Below are 14,211 nucleotides of genomic sequence, written 5' to 3' on the forward strand. Positions count from 1 at the left end.
ACAGAGGGGACCGTAGGGACAGCTGTGATGTGTTTTCTGTTTGTTAAGCTTCAAAATGCTGTGTGTTTTATTACAATCCAACTCATATTCACTGAGAAATTAGTCTAATTAGTCCCGGCGCAGCGGGTTCAAAAGACAATCGCCATACATATAGTACATATAGTATGTAAATATTGCATGTTTTAACTGGTCACCACCATGGACGGCTTATTGACAGGTGCAGCCTGTGTATGTACAATTTCTTAATTCTTTGTAAATTTTGTTGGAGCAGCTTTTATTCAGGAGCGCTGTATAGCCAGTAAATAACAATAAGTATACTGTGGTGACCCTAAAGGATTTGTTAATAGATTAAGAATATTCATCTGAATTCATCCTAAAAACTTTATAAAACCAAGATGGCATCTCATGTTCCATCTTGATTGTAATCTTGTTTTGCCGTCATGGACATGGGCGAGCAAGGGAATGTGAAGGGAGGTGAGGGAGTTCATGCTTAACCTCATTGAAATGCATAGGTCTTGGTCATCAGGCAAAAATAACTTAACCAGGCGGCAGAACAGGTTACCAATGACAACGGTCACCTGGATACACACGCTTTTTGCACGGATCACGAGACGGACCAATTGAACCTAAAGCTAGAATTAGCACACATAGCATTAGAGGAAGCGAAGCGGGAAAATAAATAATAATATATTTATAATATACTTTTTTATAGTGCACTTGAAACAAAGTGCAATAAGGAAAAAACACAACTACAACATAACAAAGAATGTTAAAAGCATGTGTTTTACTGTGGAAAACAGCTTTTTCATAGAGACAAGAGGCCAGAGTCAGGTTTAGTTGCTCTCTGCTGCCCCCTGCTGTCTGTGAACCTGCTCCTGTGCTGCTGCTGAGCCTCTGCAGTTAGAAATGCATTGTTGTGCTAATGTTGCAAATTGCAACAAAAGCAAAAAAAATGATTTATAACTAAATGTAATAACACTGTTTGGGTTGTTTTACTTAATTTGATGTATATGTTGTTTGATTTGAGTTGTTACAGTCCATACACTGTTATGTATTGCTAAAAAAATATATATTTTTGGACTTGACGCTGGAACGCAGAAACGTTGAGAAAACGTCTCTCCAAGGTCTGCATTCCAACTGGAACGCAGCATAATTATAGAGCGTTTATTCTCTACAAAGCAGGAATAGCATTGTTAGCATGCTAGTTGTTGTTGATGGCAAATATTGCTCTCAGCTCAGAGTTGTGAAAAGCGCTCTTATACTCATCGCAGTGAGTGTTTCGGATGCTGTCAATGCATTAGGGAAGTGAGCGATGCATGTAGACTTTTTGGAAAGAGTTTAAAATTAACTAGTTCTGTTTTTCATGTTCAAACGCTGGTATTAAACCCAAAACACCCTGTGTCCTTACCACTGGCGATTACATTATCTAATTTCCCATTACATTAGTTTTACACATTCAATTTTATTTACACTATATATTCTATTATTGTAACTTTTTCTTCGGGTTATTGTTATTTTCAAAGCACATTCTCTACCTCAAGTCAAACACTAGTGATAGAATTGACAGCCGCAGTTTGACATAATGTCGTCGCTTGTCCAATAAATACATACATACATACAGACATATTCATGCAAACATGAATCATGACCTTCTGCTACACCATGATGCTTTGTCTTATCCCATTATGGATCTATGACAGTTACTTCTCCGTCATTTTCTCCACCTCTGCCGGAAACAAATGGGGCCTATCCGAACTGGACGGTGGGGTGTGGGGGGTGCCATAAACTACAGAGGTCCGAGACAGTGCGGTGTGGGATAGCTAAGGTCAGTGCAGCCTTTAGAGTGATTTATTGGTACATTACAAGGCCTAAACTACACACACAACACATGTGGTGGGGGCAAGGAGGGGTGGAGGTGGGGGTATTAGGGCGTAGTTTCCTGTTTGGATTACAATTGGCTGTTGTAATCTCATGAGGTGTTTTTTTATAGGTGTCCCCACAGCTGTCTCATTACTCTCTGTCCTTCATGCCTCGGCCCCGTCTGTGTCTGGTTTGGGGCTGGATTAGACCTTGTTAATCTACAGTTTATATATATATATATATATATATATATATATGCTAATAAACAGTGTATTTATTAGAGTAAAAAGTCAGATTTAACTCAGAGAGTTAAAGATAATTTACAACATGCTTTGTACTTTATGATGTTGTGAATATATAGGCTTTAAAATCCCCTGAAAATAATTAGTTGACCAATAAACGTTTTGGTCGACCGAGACACCATCGACCGAATAATCAATTAAACGACCTAAAGCCCTAATAATATGGTAATTGCACTAAATCTTCTCAAAGCGCTAAAGTGGGCCATATTTCATACACTCCCTGAACCAAAGCTGCTCTTGGTCATATTCATATAAACATGACTGCAACATCACACTCACGCCAATAAGTTGGGTGAAGTGTCTGGCTCAAGGACACCACAAGAACATGACCCAATCCATCCAATCCAGTTATGCGATGGCTGTTCTACCACCTGAGCAAAAGCTGTATTTATACTATAATATCTCACCAACTCGAAGCTTGTTGGTTCGAGACACACCCCAACCAGAGTATTATTGTGCCCTTGAGCAAGATATGAAACATGCCATGACCCCAATTAGACATAGCTTAGTTCTTGAATATCCAATATGTTTAGTCTTGTGTTTGACATTTTGCTTTATCGGCTTTGCGATTCAGTGAATGTTGGCTTCATTTCATACCTATCCGTGTTGAGCCTGGTTTAGTCCTAGTCTTTGTCTAGCGCTGTCCCGTTCATTTTCCCTTTGGCTGCTGTATTCTCCCGTGCTCTCCCTTTCTCTCTCCCTTTTGTTAATGCCACTCTTGTTCTTTATAGGTGTTCGGTGAGCTGTGCCATTACTCTCCGTCCTTCACAATCCCCACCCCCTCCTCACCCGTTCCTACCCATCGCGAATACACACTTGGACAATTTAATCAAGTCGTAGCGGGACACCCCTCCTCTTCCATCACTCCCTGGCTCTTTCCCCCCAGAGAGAAATATAGTTTTATGGAATCCCTTGCTCTCTCTCTCGCTCTCTTTCCGTCTCTTTCCATTGTGTGCTTTTCTTATCTGCTAACTGGACCCCCTCTTTCCTCCCACACACAGACACACACAGACACACACAGACACACACAGACACACACAAACACACACACACACACACACACACACACACACACAGATTTATCCTTTATCTTACTGTCCCGAAGCCCTGGCCATCATTTAGTGCCCTTCGATGTCCCCTCCCCCATCTGGTCACCACCTAAGCGTATCTCACAAAAGCCACAGAGCAATCAAAATCCTCTCTAATGGTTAGCCGATAGCCCATTAGCGTGTGTGTGTGTGTGTGTTATGAAAAAAGTGTCATGCCGACTGCCATAAAGTGCACTTCTCCCTCTGAATGTTAACTATGAGAATAGATGCTGCAGAGGTGGTAAATCAAAGCAATGTTAATGGAACTGTTCTTTGCAAATTGTTAACGTGCTAGCTAGCATGAATTTCAGTCAGAAAGATGGATATGATTTACTTAGGGCTACAATGACTTCATGCATTAGTTTCACATCTTCTTTACCGTCTGCAGCAATAACACTCAAGTTAATTCTGCACAAAACAGATGGCTGTCATGTCCAATTATGTGCAGTTAGCATAATGATCACTTCAGACTCCAACCACTAAGGGTCAGTGTATTTTCCATGTAACATTGTAGCCTACATACATATAATAAGGCTAGGGTAAAACTATCAAACAAAAACGGTTAGAAAGCTGACATTGCTTTCATTAATGGGAGAGCCTAAATAGAAGAATAACCATACAATGAGGTTAAAACAACAGATTTAGATGGTCAGATAATATTAGGTAAGGCATCTGGTTTAAACATCTTTTGCAGACAACAATTTGATTTGGCGATTAAAAAAACCCAAACTGCATTTGCAATTTTGATTTTGATTTAGATGACGCACCAGGAATATGATTAGTAGGTTTAGTATTAGAAATTAGTTTACAATAGTGCTCAACGTTTCTACAAACTTCAAAGCCCACTGTGGTTCAAGATGAACATTTCCCCTTCATTTTCCCATAGAATTAATGAACATTTCAAATATAAAATGTTTTACGGCACAGTGAAGGCTTTAATTTCAACAAAACACATTTAAAACTTAAAATTGAATGAAATGTTTGAATAACTAATACCATTTAAGAAACATCTTTTAAATAAAAATATGGGCCTTGTGCCATTTATCTACCACCATAATTAGCCCTGAGCAAGCTTTCTTAATATTATTGGTAGTATTATTATTATTTATTTATTTTGTAAAGTCTGTAGGGAAAATGAAAGGGAAATTTACTTCCAGAAAAAAGTGTTGGGCAGTCACTGTTGAGCTCCATAATGTCTAGTTAGGATTTATAAATCATTCATTCACACCACATTGACTAACCCTAAAGGCGAGGTGATTGAAGTTTCTCGCTAAAGGACACACCACTTAAAGGAGTTTTCTTTCAGAGTCTGTGTATACTGCTGTATAAATGTGAGCCAGAAGCAAATGTACTTTATACTTGCAAAGTGCACTGCCTAGCTTTTCTGGTGGGTGATATTCCACCTGCTTGTCTCCATGGAGATGTTATTGCAGTGCCCAGAATGACTGTATCCAAGGGTTTCAGAGTGATGCAAATCTAGCACTGTTGCCATGGCAATGGAAAATGCAAAATAATCTATCTTTTGAATGGGCAAAAATCCTCCATCCATGGGTTTCAGTCACATGACTTAGCAGTTGTCACAGCCGTTTTAAAGAATTCACCGCAGGCTGTTGCCTATTCATGAGTCCACAGTGAAGACACACACTTGCTACTTCCATCTTGAGGACGAAAGCTGCATACTTACCGTGGACACAGTAAGTATTATGTTTTTCCCACAAAAAGTCTCTAAACAACGTTTTCCTGTTCTGTAACTTCCCCAAATACCCTGTATGTTGCCAGAAATGGGTTACTGTCATCAGGAGAGACCAGTGGACTTACAGAAATCACTCCAGACTGAGACCTGAGCTGTTTGTTTCAGGTAGGTTGTTAAAAGTAGTGACAAGTTTCCCCAAAATTTTTTTGCGGGCATTTACATCAGAGCTTCATCCTCTACAAGCCCTCTATGCACCGGCCAAGCCCTCAGAGCTTTCAAGAGCACATTATAAATATAACAAATACTACACTAGGACAGTTGGAAATTAGCCTTGGTAAAACTGTCTGCACATTGGCTAACGTTTATTAGCAGAGCCAGGCAATCATGTGTAAACTTGCCAGCAACTACTTGAAACAAACAGCTCAGCGCTTAGACATAAGTGATTTTTAAGTCCACTGCTCCCTCTTGACCACAGTAAAACATTTCTGGCGACAAACAGGGTCTTTGGGGATGTTACAGAGGAGGAATCCTTAGTTTTGAGACTTTGTTGAAACAGCTCACAGTGAGCATGTGGCTTTCGTCCTCAAAAAGGAAAAAGGAAGCTGAAAACCCATGAATAGCATAACACTTATCTCTACAGAGACAAACTGGCCAGGTCAGATCTGTGAAAAGGCAATTTGCACACAGTAAGAATGTATGTTTTTTAGCATACATTCATTCTGTAGAACATTCCAGATTATAGGCAAAGTGATAACACATCCAGCTGGTGGTGGATCCTTCACCAGAAATGTTCCACAGTGTACCTTAAAGTCAACTTCATTGTAAAACTACTACTATTACTTTAGTACTTTGAAGTAATAGTTCCATTTTTGCAGCACTTCCTATTTTTGCTTCCATACACCCGCCCCCAAGTGATTTCGCAGTATGTGAAAATTATAGCTGTAGGTGCCATTTCCTCCTCCTTAGCTGTGAGGCATCCGGACTTCCTTTCACTCGCGCATCATTACGAGCTTTCAGGAGGTCTATGAAGAACCAGGTGCGCGGGCTGCCAGTAAAGAGCCGGAGAAATCAATCCAAGCAGGCACGAGGCAAAACAATCCAATTCTTTTAAGGGCAATCTGATTTTCCCGAAGAGCTGTGAAGTTACAAATGACCAGGCCAGGCTCCTGTAATCTGGTTGGCGCGCACTTCCCACACTCCTTTAAATTGCATTAGACAAACTGACAAGGTGAAGCTATTAGCTACTATTGCACTTTTGATGCAATGCTAGACATATCACATTCCGGACTGAAATGACTAATAATTGTGAGCAAGCATGTCGACAGTTCATGCTAGCAAGCGGATTTCTTCTGCCCTTTCTGATCTTGAATATTCATTTGGCAATAGAGTCAAAAGGCTCAGTCAAAACACGTAGGGATCTAAACCACAGGGTTATCATGTTTTATGCATAAAAACATGAAGACACAGGGACATTTAGCTAATTCCGACCTTCCAATCTTGTAAGCTGTACTGATGAATACCCAAAATCAATAAAAAACAAACAAACAATAAGCTAAACATTCTTCTATAATAAGCAGCATGTGTCTTATGGTAACAAGCATTGAAGGATGGACTTTATACAGCAGCGATGCATCAGAGTACGTTTTCAAAAGCATTATGATGTGTTAAAATCATTACTGTTCCATTATACATCCATAAAGAAGATTTAAAGTGCAAGACTGCAATCAATCAGCCAGCGCTACATTCTGTTAGAGGGCTTCAAGTTCACCTTTGACCTGCCACCTCCTCCTCCCCTCTGAACAATGTAAAAATAGCTCATTAGAAAAAGCTAGTCAATTATATATGGAGGTGGTGGAATAAATATATTGTTAGTTTTACCCGTTGGATTTTACATGCTACTGTCAGCATTTTGAAGTGTTTACAATTACATTACAGTCATTTTAGATTCAGCTTTGGGAGGAAGTCTTAAGAGCTATTTCTGGATCATGGTTCCAAGAATAGTTCTCTCTCAGTGTTAATCGTTCAATATTTGCTTACACAAATAATGATTTTATTTTTGGAAAAGCATGTGTATTGTATGGTCTGCCAAAGCTTATTTGTCATTTTGCATCTAATGATTCAGGACAATCAGTTTGTTTGATTTAATAAAGCAAAGTGACAATTTACTATCCATAATATAATCTTTTTTTTCCTAATAACAATCATATTTTTTCTGAATTACATTTGATACAAAATAAAACGAAATATTTCTCAATGCTCACTATGGCAAGGCAAGGCAATGCAAGTTTATTTGTAGAGCACAATTCGTACACAAGACAATTCAAAGTGATTTGCACATCAGGAAAAAAATGCATTGAAACCACAAAGACATGACATAAATCACAAAACCTTAATTTCTATTAATTTAATTTAACCATTTTGCTGACATGAATCATACATTTTGTCCGTGCTTAGTGATATGCCAGATGGAAAACCAAATCTATTGGTCCACACTGGCTGACACTCCAGAAACTCTTTCCCATGTTTATTTGACATTGCCAGCGTGACATGTGTCTCCAGGATGGGCACATTGCTTTTAGATAGATTTTTCCCATGTTTGACCGTCCCTAGATGTCAACGCGCTATCCGACTCTGCACACGTCTGTGCTGAGCACATGTATCTTTTACGACTCGTTCTTCTCTCGTCGACGCCTCCACCTTATGTGTGGAGCTTTTTAATCTTTAACTATACTATTATATTTACTATACAAACATAACTACATAAAGTTGGTCTATATTTATATCCTATTTTTTTTTTTCTATGTCCAGGAGCTAAACAATTTTGAAATAATATGTTATTGCAATTTTTCTGAAAAGCATTGGGATTAGATTTGCGATTTATGTTAAGTGTTCAAAGTTTGAATTTCAAACAAATCAAAGGGCTTTTACATTTGAGAGAAGACATATGAATAAACTTCCAAACTAATAAATACAATGCAATTCAGAAAACATTGGTAGAGGTCTGATCTACATGGTTAGCAGATTTATTTTTTTCAGAATAAGAAAGTTACTTAAATGCGCAATGGACGATTTTTCGGCGATTTGAGAACGCAGGCGGAAGTGCACATGCACACTCCCCCGTGCGGACTGATACAACACACACGTGCGTTTGTTTATTAGCGCAACGGAGCGCATCGCATCGCTCGTCTCCCGTAGATTTCTGTCCACTTCTGCGTCAGCTCGAACTGTCTTTCTACATCTTCATTTTGCCCCGTACACTGAGGGAACTATATTATGATAGATCCATGCGCTTAAGCACGCGGAAACGTGGGGACGAACCGCACGCGGCTGCAGGTGAGCGATAGGTGCGTTTTATGATTGATACGTGGCAGGACAAATGATTTATCCACGCCACGAGGAAATATGATAAAAAAAAATTGCTGAAAAAAATCGTCCATTCCACCTTTAAACAGTAATTTTCTAATTGGTTATTTTATTTGTCCACCATCTTATACAATCTAAAACAAAACAATTAATGTATTTCCTCATTGCTGCATGTCAAATGATTTGCTCTGTGCCTCACCTGGATGACTCCCCATTGCTCCTGTGATTGGACATGAGACACTACAGTATTGGACGCCTAATTACTCGAGCCACCTCCTGCTGTTTTTACCTCTGCTCTGAGACACCTCACTGCTTCCACACCCAAACAAAAGCAATTCATAAATTGTAATCCAGTCTATTTATACATATTTTCGCCCCTCTAAGAACCAGCTAAAACCTGGTTTTGTCCCAGTTTGTGGATGCTATGGATGTTTACAAACGCTACACTAAGATAAGATAAGATAAGATAATCCTTTATTGTCCCACATGGGGAAATTCCATTGATGCAACGCAGGTAGATACAGAGATAGATACAGAAGAAAAGATCTCTTATAAAAATCTTAGGATGTGCGGGATAACGTGACGATCTCCGGGTAAGACGACTGTTCTCCGCAGTTTAATGAGTTCCTCCTTTGTGTAAACGCGGTACGGCGCCGGCCGGAGGGGGGGCAGGGGGGCCGGGGGGGCTCGGAGCCAGGGCACATCGCGATGACACGAAAACACTCAATCCAGCCGAACAAAGTCAAAACAAGTTGAATTAAAGCGATTCCAGTGCGTGTCCCGATCATTCATGAAGTTCCTCTTTTATATAAACGTGTACCGGCGGCATACTGTACGTCAGGACGGCAGGAGGGCGCGGGGGGGCCGGGGGCTAGCTCAGAGCTAGCGCACATCACGACGAAAACACTCAATAATCCAGCCGAACAAAGTCAAAAACAAGTTAAATTAAAGCGATTCCAGCACGTGTCCCTATTGTACAAGTAAAGTAGATTTTTTTTTTACAAAATACAAAAGATAAAGCACAATAAGTGTGAAAAAAGTGTGAGAAAAGAGCGGAGCGTTTACACCGGGCTGCCAGCTGGACCGGCGCCTTTGTGAAGAAGGGTGATAGGCCGGTCATATTTGAATTTGAAATGTACATTGAAAAAATGAACTATATTGACTCATTCAATATACATTAGAAATATATTTTGGGTTCAATATCCATTGTCTGCATCTTGAGGGGGATTAAAATGAATAGGTAGTAGTAAATGTTGAAGTTTCTATAATGAACAATGAGATACTTCTATGAACAACTGAACTGTTTCTTTACACTGTGGTTCCTTTAGAAAAGGACTACTGGGATTATTATTCTATGGGTGAATACACATCAGCAACCAACAATAACAATAATCAAAGCCGTAAGTGGTGTTAAAGGCCCTTGTCCTGGCACACACGGCCCACCCCTGCCTTGCCTTCGCCACAACAGTGCAACCGCACAAATTTTTTCAGGTTTAACATCAGACTGAATTCAGCTCAACCTTTGCACAGACAGTCTTCTCATTCAAAGGAATCAAAGAATGGAACAACGCTCTTTTGTCCTTTTCAAGAGTCAGCCCTGATTTTTTAATTGCACATAAAAAAAGGTAATGTAGGCCTATATGGTCATTTCTGATGTAGTGCTAAAGCAATTTTAAATGTTGAATGTGAAAGGTGCCATTTTAAAATCAGGCTGTGTTGTTTCATTGTAAAAGATTTACTGGTAAATTTATTTTAATTGTGTATGCGAACCTGCTCAGGAACAGATGGAAATTAGCTTTGGCTAACACTGGTGTAAAACATATCTTCTTTAATTAGATTAATATGTTTAAACATGGTCCCTGTTTTGAAAATGAATAAACTAAACTAAACTATTGCAAAGTCCTAATGGCTTTACAATTTTATAAGTATAAAAAAACTGCAACTTTCTGGGTATTGTGTGGAGATATGGAGCATGTCTTCAACATGAGCCTGAAGCTGAGGGTGGTACCACAGGTCTGAAAGACCTCTTGTGTGGTACCAGTTCCCAAGACACCGCGCGCCAAAGACCTCAACAGCTTCAGGCCGGTGGCTCTCTCTCTCAGCGGCTGGTCCTGGACCACCTCCGCTCCACCGTGAGCTCAGCCATGGACCCGCTGCAGTTTGCATATCGGCCTGGCATCGGAGTGGAGGACGCCGTCATCTCCCTGCTGCACCGCTCTCTCTCTCACCTGGAAAAGCCTGGCAGCTCTGTGAGGATCCTGTTCTTTGATCTCTCCAGCGCCTTCAACACCATCCAGCCGCTGCTCCTGAGGGACAAACTGGAGACGGCTGGTGTTGACTATGACCTGGCAGAGTGGATCCTGGATTACCTCACAGACCGACCCCAGTTTGTGAGAGCCCAGGACTGTGTGTCTGACACTCGGACCTGCAGTGTGGGGGCGCCCCAGGGCACTGTCCTCGTGCCCTTTCTCTTCACCCTCTACACTGCAAACTTCAGACACGACATGCACAGCTCTCTGACGACTCTGCCATCATTGGCTGAATTCAAATCTGGCTAAATTCACGTCTATGCTGGACCATGAGTGTCACCCCCAGCAGGACACTCTGTCCGCTCTGGAGAGCAGCTTCAGTGAGAGACTGATCCACCCTCGCTGTGTGATGGAGAGGTTTCACAGGTCTTTCCTTCCTGCTGCTGTCAGACTTTACAACAAACACTGTTAGCCCTGAACAAGTGTCATTCAGCTTCATAATCATGTGCAATACTGTGACATCATGTCAATCACCCTGGTGCAATATGTTCTAAGTATAAGAGTTGGAATTTCCCCATCGTGGGACGAATAAAGGTTATCTTATCGGTAGGTGGGCCTATAAAAAATACTGTCTCTGTCTCATGCGTTTGTCTCCAGTAGATTAGACTACTGTAACGGCCTGCTCACTGGCCTCTCCAAACGAGCTGTAAAACAGCTGCAGTACATCCAGAACGCTGCTGCTCGGGTCCTGACTAGAACCAGGAAGTACAATCACATTAGTCCTGTTCTCAGGTCTCTGCACTGGCTCCTGTGGCTCAGAGAATAGACTTTAAAGCAGCTCTGCTTGTGTTCAAGTCTCTCCATGGCCTAGCACCAAAGTACATCCTGGATATGTTAGTGCCATATGAGTCAGGACAAAACATGGGGAATCTGCGTTTCAGTTTTATGCAGCTAAAATCTGGAACAGTCTTCCTGAAGATGTGAGACAGGTTCTACTCTGACAAATCTAAGCTAAAAACAGTTTTGTTTAGCTGCGCATATGACTGAAAGGATTTTTTCTTTGCACTCTTCTCTTTTGTTTGTGATTTTATTAGTTTAGACTATCTTTACTATAGTTGGATTGATAATTTTTAATTTATTTAATTTTATTGTATTTCTGTTTCTGTAATTTCTTTGTGATTTGAATGCATTTTTCCTGCTGTGTGAAGCACTTTGAATTGCCTTGTGTATGAAATGTGCTCTACAAATAAACTTGCCTTGCCTCTGTCTGTGTCTGTCTGTGTCTTTGTCTGTCTGTGTCTTTGTCTGTGTGTGTCTGTGTCTGTCTCTGCATCCGTCTGTCTGTCTCTGTCTGTCTCTGTCTGTTTGTGTCTGTCTGTCTCGCACTCGCGTTCTCTCTCTCTTTCTTGCTCGCTCTCTCGCGCTTGGTTGCTGTCTCTCTGCGTCTGTCTGTCTGTTTCTCTGTGTGTGTGTATATATATATATATATATATATATATATATATAAAAACAAGGTAAATAGGACCTGTCCGTGGTTCTGAACATTACCGCAGATAACACAAACGTTGGAGTGTGAAAAAGCAAAATGATTCCCCCCTGAATACATTACTGAATGGCAATATTTACTGGACAAAAAAATACCAGTGAAATGGCTCAGTAAATCATTGATAAACAGACTTATTGCCCTGTAGCCTGGAAAGAAACCACTGCTTATTGTTGCCAGTGCTGTATATGGTTTTAAAATAAGATCAACCCTGGCCATATGAAAAATAATTAGAATTTTGAGTTACATTATTCTTATGATAGCCCAGCCTTGTGCCGTTACTCCACAGTGAAGTGGGAGGAAATCTTTCTCTAAATACATTTTCATGACATGATTCATCCTCATGTCTGGTGAATCAATTACCGTACTTTTTGGACTTAAAGCCGCTACTTTTCCCCCTCTCTTTGAACCCTGCGGTCATTACAATGGTGCATCTAATTTAAAAAAAATTACTGCCTAACGGCCACCAAGGGGCACTCTAGCAAGAAGCACAAGCACAAGTTTGACACACTGAAGAAGAAGACGTCAGTGGACATTCTTAAAGGCGCAATGGACGATTTTTCGCCGATTTGAGAACTCAGGCGGAAGTGCGCATGCGCACTCCCCCGTGCGGACTGATACAACACACACGTGCGTTTGTTTAGTAGAGCGACGGATCGCATTGCATCTCTCGTCTCCCGTAGATTTCCGTCTTTTATGAGTCAGCTCGAACTGTCTTTCTCCATCCTAATTTTGTCCTGTACACTGAGGGAACTATATTATGATAGATCAATGCGCTTGGACACGTGGAAACGTGCTGCTCTCGGGGGACGAGCCACACGCGGCTGCAGGTGAGCGGTAGGTGCGTTTTATGATTGATACGTGGCAGGACTAATCTGCAGTCCACGCTACGAGGAAATAAGACTCAGATTTGGGCAAAAAAAATCGTCCATTCAACCTTTAAGCTTCAAAACACTGTACAAACAGTGTGTTTTAGTACAGAGTGATGATCACGGTGAAATAAGTCTAATGAGGAAGTGAATGTAGATACAACGTACAATGTACAATGTACAATGTACAATGTAGGCAGAATGCAAAGATACACACACAGAGCGAGGACATGTCATCTACGGCGGTCTGCTGTTTAGAACCTGCCGCATTGAAGATTGAGACTTGGTCCGACCTGACCCCCGGGTCAAAAAACACTCATCACTACCGTGGAACATATTTCTGTGTAAATATCTCATGTAACAACGTAACACTCACTCTCTAAACACAAGCTCAGGAGCAGATGAACGAGATGTGAAGACACAGACACAGGTAAATCAGCTCACACAGAGTAATCAAGGACAGAGGGGACAGTAAGGACAGAGGGGACAGTAGGGACAGAGGGGACAGTAGGGACAGCGGTGATGTATTTTTTGTTTGTTAAGCTTCAAAATGCTGTGCATTTTATTACAATCCAACTCATATTCACTGAGAAATTAGTCTAATTAGATCAGCTGCGCAGCGGACTGCGGGTGCGCCGCGAGACCTCCCGTTCAAAAGACAACTGGGGCATCACTACCGCGTTTATTTATGTGTAAATATCTCATGTTAAAACGTAGGTTTATTGATAGTGGCGGCCCGTATATGGACAATTTCTTTTTCTTTGTAAATTTCGTTGGTGCGGTTTTATTCAGGAGCGCCGAGTTCATAGCTGTATTGCTTCATGTCATTTGTAATATTTTGCTAACCACAAGACACACTTAATGCATTTATCCAGTCTTGTCACGATCAATACACTATTTTTAACTAGACAAAGTCAAATTTAAGGATGGGGTACTTTTCAAAGCGTGAAAGGAGGAAGTAAGTGTTTAAATCTATTGCAACTTCCAAGTTCTTAAAAACACAAGCTGCTTTTTCAGACGGAAAAGTGAAGCATGGTGGACCACTCTTGCCAAGCCCTCAGCTCTCATCCCTCATCCCAAAGCGACATAACGACTCACATGGAACTTTCTTACGTTCGCGTGGATTACATTTTTATCAGTTTTCCCCTAATTTCTTAGATTATATTTCATTGATACCATTATGTAGTTTGGCTGCAAACTTCATTTAAAACAGACTATTTTGTGATGTGATCAAAAATATGTAT

General features: G+C 40.8%; 1 protein-coding gene across 4 annotated transcripts in view; it reads right to left on the reverse strand.

Annotated features, from left to right (window-relative positions):
* LOC140379220 (gamma-aminobutyric acid receptor subunit beta-3-like) overlaps positions 1–14,211 on the reverse strand; it is a 115,246-nt gene that overhangs the window by 11,201 nt on the left and 89,834 nt on the right. The gene's annotated exons all lie outside the window — the stretch shown is intronic.

This window comes from Eucyclogobius newberryi, unplaced genomic scaffold (assembly GCF_026437365.1).
Source record: "Eucyclogobius newberryi isolate DKJ021-1_F unplaced genomic scaffold, fEucNew1.0.hap1 SCAF_1, whole genome shotgun sequence".
In the NCBI taxonomy this organism is placed as follows: Eukaryota; Metazoa; Chordata; class Actinopteri; order Gobiiformes; family Gobiidae; genus Eucyclogobius; species Eucyclogobius newberryi.